A 12,143-nucleotide genomic window follows, 5' to 3' on the forward strand; every position below is an offset into this window, starting at 1 on the left:
CTAATGACATGTGCCTCCTGATGGGAGGCAACAAGAAGGACATGCCACCACCTGTGGGATATTCCTGCCCAAAAATGTTTAACCTGAATCTACTCATGAGGAAGCGATAAGAAAAATCCAGAATGTGGAGCATCCTACATGAACACTCACCAGGGCTCTTTAAAACTGACAATGTCATAAAAGACTTCAAAAAAAAAAAAAAGGCAGAGAATTGTTCTAGATTAAAGAAGACTAAAGAGACATAACTAAATGCAATGTGTGATCCTTTATCAAAAAAAATCTTTAAGCTATAAAGGACACTACAGGGACAACTAGAGGATTTGAATATGGATTACAGGGGATTAGATTGTATCAGCAAATTTCTTGGGTATGATTAACAGTATAGTCATTATGTAGAAAAATGTCCTAGTCTCAGGAAATTCATGCTGAAGTACTCAGAGCTGAAGTGCTATGATGTCTGCAACTTACTTTCAGAAGTTTCACAGAGAGAGAGAAACAAATGTGGGCAAAACATCAACAATTGGCAAACCTAGGTCTCTCGGTGAAGGGTATACAGGTGGGTGTTCATTGTACGAACAGATGTGACAAGACAAAAAGTTACGGGGGAGGGAAGGAAGTAGAGAGAGACACTCTAAAAAGGGGAGCTCAGGGCCCAACTTGATGGTGCAGGAGTCAGGAAAGGGCAGTCCTTACTTCAGCAGCCTGCACACTGGGCTGTGGGCCTGGCCTGGACACTGGAGTCACCTGGGGCCAAGCAGATTCAGCCCTGGAGCAGCTTACCACCTAAACAGGGTCAGGCTTACCTGTGAGCAAACCAACCTAGGAGGATAGGGCCCTACAGGAAACAGCCAAGTCCCAGGGAGACCAGCAGGGCAGCCCTCAGCTGGGGCAGGGCTGGCAGGAACAGAGGCCCTAACCCACCTCTGCCTGAACCGCAGCAATGAGCTGGGTCTGGCCCAGGCATCCCCTCCACCAAACACCCCTCAAGGGGTGACAGCCTAAGCGTATCCTCCCGTTCAAGGAGCCAGGCTAAATATGGAGCCCAGACATAAGATGCCGCTCAAAACAGATTTTCCTGGAAAAGACCATCTGGCAAAAAATGTCTAGAGCATCGTCTGTCGCGAGAGGCAGTGTCGTTTCTCCTGCAGGCCAACGTCCGGAACAGGAATGCCTCGATCCCAGCTCTCTAGAAGATCCCAGCTTAGTGTCTCTGTTTTCCCCAAGTTCACCCCCTTGCTCCAGATGAAAAGGTGCTCAGTCCCACCTCCCTCCTAACTTGCACCTCCAAGGAAGAAGAGAATGAGATTGGGGACAGAAGGCCACGTTTCAAACAGTTCTGCCCAGGTGCAAAGCCCGATTCTGTCACTTACTAACTAGGTAACCTTGAACAAGGAACTTTTCCCTAAGCTTCAGTATCCACAAAATGGAAATAATGAGCGTACCTCCTATTATTATTATTATTATTATTATTATTAAAGGTTATTGTGTGTAGGAGAGTACCTAGCACAATGGCAATGCACGATTATAAAAGCTGAGTGAAGTAATGTCCCCCCACCTCTCTCTCAGTCCTGTCAAGAGCATCAAGTCCTTCTTTCCAGCTAACTTTGCTCCCCCTGTGTCAGGAAACACTGCAGGTCAGGTGGGCTGGGGGAGCACACACCCACAGCTGTCAGACCAGCAACAGAAGGGAAGCCTCTCAGGCTAGCACAGGGCATCCCTGGCACTAAAGGGTACAAGTCACCTAAGCACTGAGGTTTCAGCCCCTGCAAAAGGCACCAGCAGGGGAGGCCTTGCAAGGGCATTCCAGACAAACTTCTACCTTTAGTTGGGCCACCACCCACCTACTCATGCCAATTTGTGGGAATCCTCTGGTTCAGGCCAGAACCTGGGGACCTGCCCTGTTTCCACCAGGACCAGACTTTGTAGTAGCCCCATTCAAAAGCCACTGCCTCTCACCATATGCTGGGGAAAAGGGGCTTTGAGAGGGTAGGTGAGTATGATGTGAGAGATGTGAGGTGGGTAAAGGAGGGCACCTGGCCCATTTTGCTGATTCAGAGATCACAGGTCATAGAACTTGTAGCACCCCTGGGAGGTAGGGTTCCTAAACTCACAAGGAAGGGGTGAAAAAATGACTATATCTGCTGGGGCCAGAGGTTGGACTTGGAGATGGTCCCAATACCCCTTCCCCACTCTCTCTCGAGCTCCCTGAGCATCCCCCATTAAACAGCTCTTCTTTCCAGGGTCTGGAAGAAGGAGCTGGAGAACCCAGGAAAGCCCAAATGCCTCTCCCCAAACCCAGGCTGCCCATCTGCCTTAGCCAAACCATGAGCCCTCTCCCTGCTCCCCATTCACCCACCCATTCATTCCACCCAAGTGGAATTCTCAGACTTCCATTGTGGCTGGTGCCCCCAGTTCTCTCCCAGGGTACCCCAAGATGGCCCTAAGATTAAGGGATGGGCTGAGGCAGCGGCCCCCTGGGCCTGTGCGGAGACAATGCCCCCAGTTCTGACTCAGGGAGCCCCCAGGTCCTCCAGAGACAGCAAGCGTTGAAATACCTCCTTCTAGGAGGGGGGGCAGCTGGGCAGGGTGGTCCCCACATCTGGACTCCCTGCCCCACCCCAGCCCTAGCAGCGACTCCAAGGACCCCTCCCTCCCTGCGGCTGCCACAGCCATTATGTGCCTCCTGGCCTTGCCCGCTGCCTGCCACGCCCCCATGCAAGCCTTGCTCCAGCGGCAGAGCTCAGAGCCAGGGAGGCCTGGCCGCCAAGCCAGGCTGTCAAAGTTGGGAAACTGGAAACAGAAATAAATCCTCAAAGCTGCTCCGTGGTAAAGGTGGCTGCCAGCAGGCCTGGCACCCAACACCCCAGGTCCCTGGCCACCAACCTCCCACTAGCACCCCGTCAGCGTACACATATACACTCAGATTAGACAAACGGGGGTGGGTGGGGAGGGGGATCAGGAGACAATTGGGCTGCCGGCCCTAACCCTCCCTGCAGGCTGGCCTGGGGCTCTCTAGCGGTGCCCTCTCTCCCTGGCCCAGACTCTGCCATCCCGGGCTTCCTCTTTCGGCCCCATCTCCATGACAACCGTATCCTTCGGATGCTCCAGCCGCCACGGAATTGATCTCGAAATGTAGCTTTGTTAGCAGACCCAGGCGGGCACGGAGGGCGGAGGGCGGCGCCGCCACCCAGCATGCTCCCCCCAACCCCAACACCCCCCCCCCACCGGCCCCCAGCCCGGCTTCAGGAGGGGCGGGGTCCCGGAGCACGCTGGCCCTGGGGACAAGGTAGCCCCGCGCGGCCCCACTCACCGTTCCTGCTCCCAGTCGCGGGTCCAGCCTTTCACGGTGGGGCCATGGGGAAGCCACCGCTGGACTGACCGTCCCACGCCGCCACCGCCTGTCGGGGCTCCCGCGCTTGCTGCTATCCCTTCAGGTGTCGGAGCGCGGCTGTGGAGAAGCAGAGCAGAGATGGGGGGACAGACGGCAGGAGGGAGGGAAGGAAGTAGAGAAGGAGGGAGGGAGGAGCGGGAAGGGCGGAGAAGGGCGGGGGGACTGCGGGCGGGTGGGGCGGGGGGAACGCGGCGGGGAGACCACAGCGGCCACCGAGGCCGCCTGCCCGCCTGCCCGCCGCTCTACACTGCACTGAGGGCCCAAATGCGAGACCCGAACCGGCCGGGAAGGGGCGGCCAGCCCCGTCCCGCACCAGCTCGCGCCGGCCCTTTAAGAAAGTGGGGGAGGGGAGCGCTGCGAGGTTCCGCCCCCCACCCTCCCACCCCCGCCCCCGTCCCCAGCTCAGCCCAGCTCAGCCCAGCTCCAGCTGTCCTCTAACCCCGGGCCGGCCTGCCAGACCCAACACCGCCCCCTCGGCGGGACCCTGGGGCCCCAGACCCTGAGCCCTCAGGATCCACCCTCCTAGAGGTGAAGGAGGGAGCGGATCCTTGCCCTTCGCCTGGACTTCTGGCCCTCTACACACCCCCCAACACACACACACACACACACACAGCCTCCTAGGGGAGACCCAACCGACTGAGAGGAGCAAGGAGTGCAGGGACCAAGGTGGATGATCCCAGAGAGAGGGAGGCTGAGCCCTACCTACCTACCTACATACATACCTCTCTACCAAGACAGACACAGACAGACCTGGGGTATGGGGTGAGAAGAGGCGAGCTTGGGACAGAGCTGGAAGGAGTGCAGTGAGGAGGGATGCAGAAGAGAGGAACAAGGGAGAGAGACCCTGAGGGAGGGGAAGGGGGGAATGCAGAGTTCCAGTGCCAGGTCAGGAGCACAGTGCCCTGGGCTGTGGAAACTCTCTCCCAAGGCATCTGCCTCACAGACACTGCTAGTCACCACCTGGAGCCCTCCCCCCACCCCAGCACCCTAGCCCTTAAGAGAAGGTTGGCAGTATTATACCTGGGCTAAACACTAAAAAGAATGTCCTGGCTGTGAGGCTCCTACAGGGCAAGATTCCACCTCTCAGAGAAGTAATAAATGGCCCCCACCCACAGGGATCTAAGGAGACGGGAAGCTGTGGGGAGGCAGGGAGGGTGAGCAGGCCCCATGCCATGGAGAAGGGATATCAGGTTAGAGTCAGGACCTACAACAGGAAGCCACTTTTCACCTCTCTCCTTCCACTCCAGCCCCCAAGCACTTTTCACTACACCCAGCTCCTTCCCACCTCCACACCTTTGCCCCATCAGGCCTTGATCCTGCTGTGCCCAGTGAACTCATATTCAATCCTCAAATCCCTGTTTAAATGCCTCTTCCTCCGTGAAGCTTTCTCTGTCCTTCTTTCCACCCATACACACACATACAGTTAGGGATCCTCTTCTTAGTGAGGAGAGGATGAGAGAAGAGAGGATTTGCTGACCTAAGGGTGTCTAAGCTGTGCAGAGTGGCAGTAATTAGAGGTGCAGGTTCTGAGCTGTGATCAGTCTCCTCCCTCTTCAAGCTGGGCCACAGCTGGATCTGGGGTTTCATCAACCATGGTGACAATTCTGCTATTAACTATGCATCTACCATTGGCCAGAGACCACATCAAATGCTTTCCATATGTTATATTTAATCCTCAAAACAATCCTACAACCTATTTTACAGATGAGAAAACTGAAGCATAAGCCAGGAAGCATAAGCCAGCAAGTCTGATCTTGCAGACACAGCTGAGCAGTTGAGAGGGCGCTCTGGCCACAGCCCTTGACAGCCCTCCGACCCTAGGACATTCCCATGGAGCCACTCCACTGCAGCGGCCCAGGAGCTTCTCGAAGGACACAGAGGGAGCATAACTTCCCTGCTGTTCTGCCTTCCAGCTTCTGCCCTCTGCTACCTGCAGGCAGGGTGGCAGCTGGCACCCAGCAGGGGCTGTAGGAGGAAGTGGTGGTAACAGGGCTTTGCTCCTTATCCTCAGGACCCATGACCTGAAGTCACCGCTGGACCACATTTCTGAGCTTCCACTTCCTCATCTACTCAATGAGGATGGTCACAACCCCTCTTATGAGCACAGGGATGAAAGGAGTTAATGTGCTCAGTGCCCACCCACCCAAGACGTGGCTCACAGATGCACCCAACAGGCCAGGGCTCTTCCGATTGTAATGAGTGACTTACTCGTGGAATGGATTATTTAACTTCTGTCCACCTAGATGGACTATGAGCCCCCTGAAGAAAAGGTCTTTGTTCACAGTGTATCCTCAGTACCTAACACACGGTACGGCTTAATGACTACATGTGAAAAGAAAACATGGGGGGAGGGAGGGTCCAGCTGTCTCTCCACTTCATCTGCACCAGACTGGTACGCAGAACCTAGTCCCTGGGCTGGATCTGCTCCCCAACCCTCAAAATTCTGGGAGCTTTCTTCAGTGGAGCTGGCCAGCACCAGGAGACAGAAGTTCTAGTCTGGCCACTGCTGCTTCCTGGCTGCGTGGCCATGAGCATCTGTATCCCCTCCCTGAGCCTCATTTTCCCATGTCAAGTGGAACTAGCTCAAAGGGCTCAAAGGACTGTCACAAGGCCACAGGTGGGCTGTGTGCAAGAGAGCACTTGGAGTGCTATGGGAGAGAGGGTTATTGTTATTAGTCCTTGTAGCTACTTTTACCTTGAAAGAAAACAAGGTCAGCGTCCCCCCAGCCAGCAGGCAAAATGCTCTACATTCCCTAGCATCCCTCCAGGGAAAGAAGAATCAGAAGCTTCTCCTCTTCCTCCTGAGGGTGAGTCTCAGGAAGGCAGGTGCTGGAGGCTGGACAGGGCAGGAGACACAGTCCCCAGCCCACCCAGCCCACCACAGCTTCTGCCACTGTGAGGCCTCTACCTGACCTCCAGCCTCCTTAGGCCCAGGCAGGGCCTCCTGCTCTTCCTCAGCCTGAATGGGGCGGGGCATCCAGGGAGAAGAAGAGGCCAGGACCTGAGATCTGCCAACTGGGAGAAGGCATTTGGGTCCAGCTCTGGCTCAGAGAACACTTGAAATACCCAGTTCTCCCATCGGCCAGCTGGGAGACAGGCCTGGGGAGAAGAGGCTGGGAAGGGATTCCCCAGGCAATTCCAGGGTGCTCAGTGAGCAGCTACTGTATGCCCAGCCATACTCCAATCCTGGCTCCAAGATAGAGGCTTCAGCCTACCTGTGAGTATCCTCTCCTGATACCTCCCACCTCAAATGGGACATTCAGGACCCTCCTACCTCCCAACCACTCCTAATGACCTCATCTTGCTTGTGCTGGCCCCCTGGCTGGGATGCCTTCCCCTTCACCCACCCTTGCTTGGCTAATTCCTCTTAACCCCACAGCTCCTTCCAGCTACTGTCCCTTTTCTTTTCCCCACTACAGCAAATCTTGAAAAAGTTGTCCATGCTCTCCAATTCCTCTCCCATTCCCTCTTGAACACACTCCAATCCAACTGTCATCCTCTCATCTACACTCACTCCATTGACATCACTCATCAAGGTCACCAACACAGCTGCTGAGCACAGATGTACAGGTTGGGCACTGCACAAGGCCCCCGGGGTGCTTAGGAGAGAGGCCCCCAGCCTACTCTCCTCTCACCATGCTATGTGCCTGGTACAAGGCTACCTCTGGCTGAGAGAAGGACACCTTTTCCTTTACACTGAGGTGTCTCCCTTTTGTGTGCTCACACAGCCAGGTCTACCTGGAGGGGCCACCTCTTTCTGCCATTTGTACAAAGGGACTAAACAGTGGTCTCTAGTGAGTGAAATCCAAAAGTAACTCTCAGACCTCATCTTATCTTATTGGCAGCATTTGGCATAGTTGATCACCCCCTCCTCCCAGAAATATGTTCTCCTCTTGTCTTCCAGGACACACACTGCCCTGGTTGTCCTCCTCCTTCCTGCCTGTGCCTTCTCATGTTCCTTTGCTGCTTCCTCCTCCCCTCCTTGCCTCCACATGCTGATGTGCCCCAAGGCTCAGTCCTGTCTTCTCCTCCTTGCTCTCCCATGCTGAGCCCACCTTGGCTTCAAGGCCCATCTAAACCCTGCTGATTCTCAGCGCATGATTCTCCAGCTCCAACCTTTTCCCGCTGAGGTCAGACCCTCGCACCCAACTGCTGGTCTGAAGGGTCCACTAGGATCTCCAAAGAGCAGCTCCAACTTATCCCAAGCTAAGTTTCCTCATCACAGTACACGTCACCTCCATCCTTCCACCAGCTCAGGCAGAAAACCTGGGGGTTATCCTTGCCTTTCTTTCTCTCACCCCCCACATCCAATCTCTCAACAAATCCTATGGGATTTACTTCCCAAGCGTGTCTCAAATTGGCCACTTCTCATCAGCTCCACTGCCACCACTTGGCTCAAGCTGCCAGCTTCTCTCACCAGGATTATTACTGTAGCCTCCTAACTGGTCCCCCTGCTTCCGCACATCCCCACTACCAACACTGCCAACATTGCAGCCGAAGGGATCCTGTTTAGAGTAAGTCAGATCATGTCATTCCTCTGCTCAGAATCCTCCAACGGCTCCCTTCTCACTAAGACTCAACCAAGTCTCACAATGGCTACAAGGTCCTACTGTGATCTGGCCCCAGTCACCTCTCTAACCTCACACTCTTCAGCCACACTGGCCTCCTCGCTGTTCCTCTAACACACCAGGCACACTCCCACCTCAGGGCCTTTGCACTTGCTGTTCCCTGTGCCTGAAACACTCCTCCCCCAGGTAGCTGCATGACTCACCCCTGACCCCCTTCAGCTCTCTGCTCAAATGTCACTTTCTCTGACCACCTTACTTAAAATACTACCCCCTCCCTCCCCCACATCTCCCCTTCACCTGCTTTCTTTTCCTCCATAACACATATTTGTATACTACATGTTTATTCGCTTATTCTGGCTATTGTCTGTCTCCCTCCCACCACCATCATCACTGGACCATAAGCTCCAGGAGGGCAGGAAATTTGTTCCATCACTTCTGAAACAGTGCCGTCCTCTTCCCCCATCACGGCACATACCACACTGCGCCATTACTGTTTGGACTAGATAGTCCAGAAGGGCAAGGGCCTGAGGTAGGGAAGCTGTGCAGTGAGAAGCAGGCGCAGAGTCAAATGGCCAGAGGGGGAATCCTGGGAGCCTCCGCGTCTTGTCTATACATCCCCAACATTACCTGTGACTCCTGTGTTAACTGCGAGTGAGTGTAAGGTGGAAAGACCATGCTCACTGGCAGCCCCTGGCTGTGAGGACAATGATTCGTCCATTCATCCAACATTTACTGAGCACCTACTGTGTGCCAGTGTGCCAGACCCTGGGAGGAGGTGGGGTGCAGGGCCCAGACAAAGTCCCTTCCTCCACAGCTCACAGCCTATCAGATGATTTCCCAGGAGAAATATCTCTGTAGGTGGAGCTTCCTGGGGCAGGCAGCTTATCTGCTTCCCGCCACTTATCACAAGATGAAGTCAAATTTTAGGTGTGGATTTTACTACTCCTGCCTACAATCTCACCCAAACTGTGAACCCCAAAAGAGGCACGGACTGTGTATCTTGTTTTTACTGGATCCCAGCATCTAGTAAGGGTCTGGAGTGTAGTTGGAGCTCAGTCAGTATCGAATGAATGAATGGATGGATGGATGGATGGATGGATGGATGGATGGATGGATAGATGAATAAATGAGTAGTAGAATAGGAGCAGGTCCCTGAAGAAGGTGAAGATTTGGGCTTGCAGCCAAGAGGAGAAGGCAGGGCACTGCCTGAGCAAGGTGAGGTAGAAGGAAGGTCCCCTGGAGGGGAGCAAGGCCATGGGCAGGAGGGAAGAGGGACTGCTCAGGCTCTGAGAGCTGCCTGTCGCACCCCCTCCCCCAGCAAGCCTGGCCCTGCCAGTACTGGTCCAGGGCTGGTGGACAAAGCCCCACAAGGACTGCCAGGGACTTGCAGTGCCTAGAGCCAGCCGGCTGCGGGCCCAGGGCACAGGCAAAGCCTGGCCCAGAACTTTGTTTGAGGGCCTTTGTGGGCCTCTGGGAGCCCGTCCAGGAGAATGCCAGTAACTGGCCACGGTGGGATGGGGTGCACTCCCAGGCTTCCGGAGGTCCAGCTGGCCATCCAGGCCTGGATTAATGGGGGGGGGGTAGATAAAGGATCTCCTTCTGCTCCCCAAATCCCTACCCTTGAGGAGCTAACACCACCCAATCTCAGGAAGTCAGAGCTGCTTGAATTAGAGTGGCCGGCAGATCCCATCCAGGTTACTGAGGCCCAGGGGATGAGGCTCAGCGGGAACTCACAGAGTTAGGGTTGAAGCTAACCCTCCCCCTCACCCCATTCACTGCCCCAGGAAGCCCAGCCAAAGACAGGAGGACAAGCCTTTTTCAAAGCAAAGGGACACGGGACATGTCGACTCCTGCCCGGGGAAGCGCGGCCAAAAGGGAAGTCGGGGGAGGGCGAGCTCCGGGCTAGAAGGTGAGCCGCGCGGGGCCCGCGAGGCTCTCCCCCTCCCTCTGCTGGCCGGACTCAGAATTACCAGAGCGTCTCGCGTCACAGGGCCACGCACGGTCCTGGGTCCTCTGCGCCGGGTAGCCCCGCTCGCTCTCTCTAGCTCTCACTCTTCCAGAAAGGAAGCAAACAGAGGTCATATGGGTCATCCCCCTGCCTCAGCACCAGGCCCAGCCGCGCCCCAAGGTCCAGTCGCAGGCCCTCCGCAGCCAGCCTCTGTGCTGGGATGCTTGCTCCAGCCGTGATCGTATAGTGGTTAGTACTCTGCGTTGTGGGATGCTTGCTCCTTCTGAAAGTCCTTTACCTGCACCAACCTCAGTATTTCCTTAACGTGGCTCAGGTTGTGTCCGAAATCCACGCTCAATATAATACAGATGGAAAACTGAGGCTCCACTGATTACCCTAGGGTGACCCAGGTCCCGCTTCCTTGGAACTAAGGGGAGTGCAGGTACTCCTCCCCAACGCAGTCGGGAAGGCTAAGAAGCGAGAGGCCGCCCCGCCCAACCCCTTCCGGAGCCCTTAGGAAAGCAGTCAGTCCATCAATGGGTTCTTTTGAGGTCGGAGCGCCACCTGCTGGTATCTACGAGAATTGCACCTGCACCACCGGGCACAGCCACGGGCTGAGAGACCGCGGAGGACAAACACAAAACAGCTGACTTTTATTAAGACTGTTATGTGAGCCAGGTTCATGCTAAGTTCTTGGCATTATCTCATTTCACACATTATCTCATTTCATCCTCACAGAAACCCTACGAGGTGGACATCATGCAGCCCATTTTACCCATGAGAATGCTGAAGCTAGGAGTTAAGTGACCTACCCCAGAACACACCTCTAGTTAAAAAAAAAAAAAAAAAAAGGAAGAAGAAGAGTCCACACTCCACTCTCTGGTGTGTACTTTAACTGGGCTCCTCGGCCTGCACCGGAGGTGGGGGGAGTGGCAGCTCTGGAATGAGCTCTACAGGGGACACCTCCCACTTCCCTCCCCAGTCTTGGGTGCAATCCATCTCAGCTTAGCTTGCAGCTGCTGTGGAAGGACCCCTCAGTCTGTCTTGCCACATCAGTGCCCACGTCCTTCTCTCCGGACAGTTTGAGGGCTCCTTCATGCCAGGACCAAGGCAAATTGTTCCCATTTCCCCACTATTCAGCACTGATAATTGAATGCCCTCTGTATGCTAAACACTTCTCACCTGGGACTGCCACCTGCTGACCCTACTCAGCCCCTTCCTCTCTTCCCAGTTCAGGAGCTCAGGAAGGTACAGTTTATGTGGTTGCAAGTGACAGAAACTGGCCTCAGTGAAAGGGGGCTCAAGTAAATGAAAAGCCAGGGGTAGACCCAGCTGCTGGAAGTACAAAATCCAGGCTCCCAAAAGTGGCCTTTCTCCACATCTGTAGCCCAGTGTTCCTCTGTGTGGGCTTCATTTCCAGGCAAGCTCTTCTGACAAAGTGTGGCTAAGGCAGCTCTGAGCTTCTGTCTAGCTTTGCAGGAAGACGCCTTCCCCATCCCAAGGATGTAAGCAAACATCTTAGGATGCAGCCTCATTGGCCCAGCCAGCAAAATATGCCCAGCCCTGAACCAGTCATTGTGGCCTGAGTCACTGGCCCCCTTGGAGCGAGGAGTAGAGTCAGCCCCAGGCCATCCGAATGGACTGATAGTGGGAGGGGAAATGTTCCAAAGGAACACAGGGAGAGGAGTCGCCAGGAGGAAGAAGACGGCTGCTGCACAGCAAATAGCACTGACATCCATGACACCTGGCCATGCCAGAAGCCCACCTTTTCTTGGCTCCAACTCTTTCAAATTTATTGATTTCTGGCTGCGCTGGGTCTTTGTTGCTGCACACGGGCTTTCACTAGTTGCAGCTAGCAGGGGCTGCTCTTCGTTGGGGTGTGCTGGCTTCTCATTGCAGTGGCTTCTCTTGTTGCAGAGCACTGGCTCTAGGTGAGGAAGCTTCAGTAACTGTGGCTCGCGGGCTCTAGAGTGCAGGCTCAGTTGCTCCGCAGCATGTGGGATCTTCCAGGATCAGGAACCCATATCCCCGGCCTTGGCAGGCGGATTCTTAATCACTGAGCCACCAGGGAAGTCCCCCCAACCCGTTTTTAGATTGGAGGCCCCTTCCCAAATTATCCTATTTTCTTTCTTCCTTCCTTCATTCATTCAACAAATTGTTGAGGTGTTACATATTCACTCTCTTCTAGGTGAATCATATCAGTAAACAAAAGAGGTGAAAATCCTTGCCCTCCTAA

Source organism: Hippopotamus amphibius, chromosome 1 (genome assembly GCF_030028045.1).
Source record: "Hippopotamus amphibius kiboko isolate mHipAmp2 chromosome 1, mHipAmp2.hap2, whole genome shotgun sequence".
Classification (NCBI taxonomy): Eukaryota; Metazoa; Chordata; class Mammalia; order Artiodactyla; family Hippopotamidae; genus Hippopotamus; species Hippopotamus amphibius.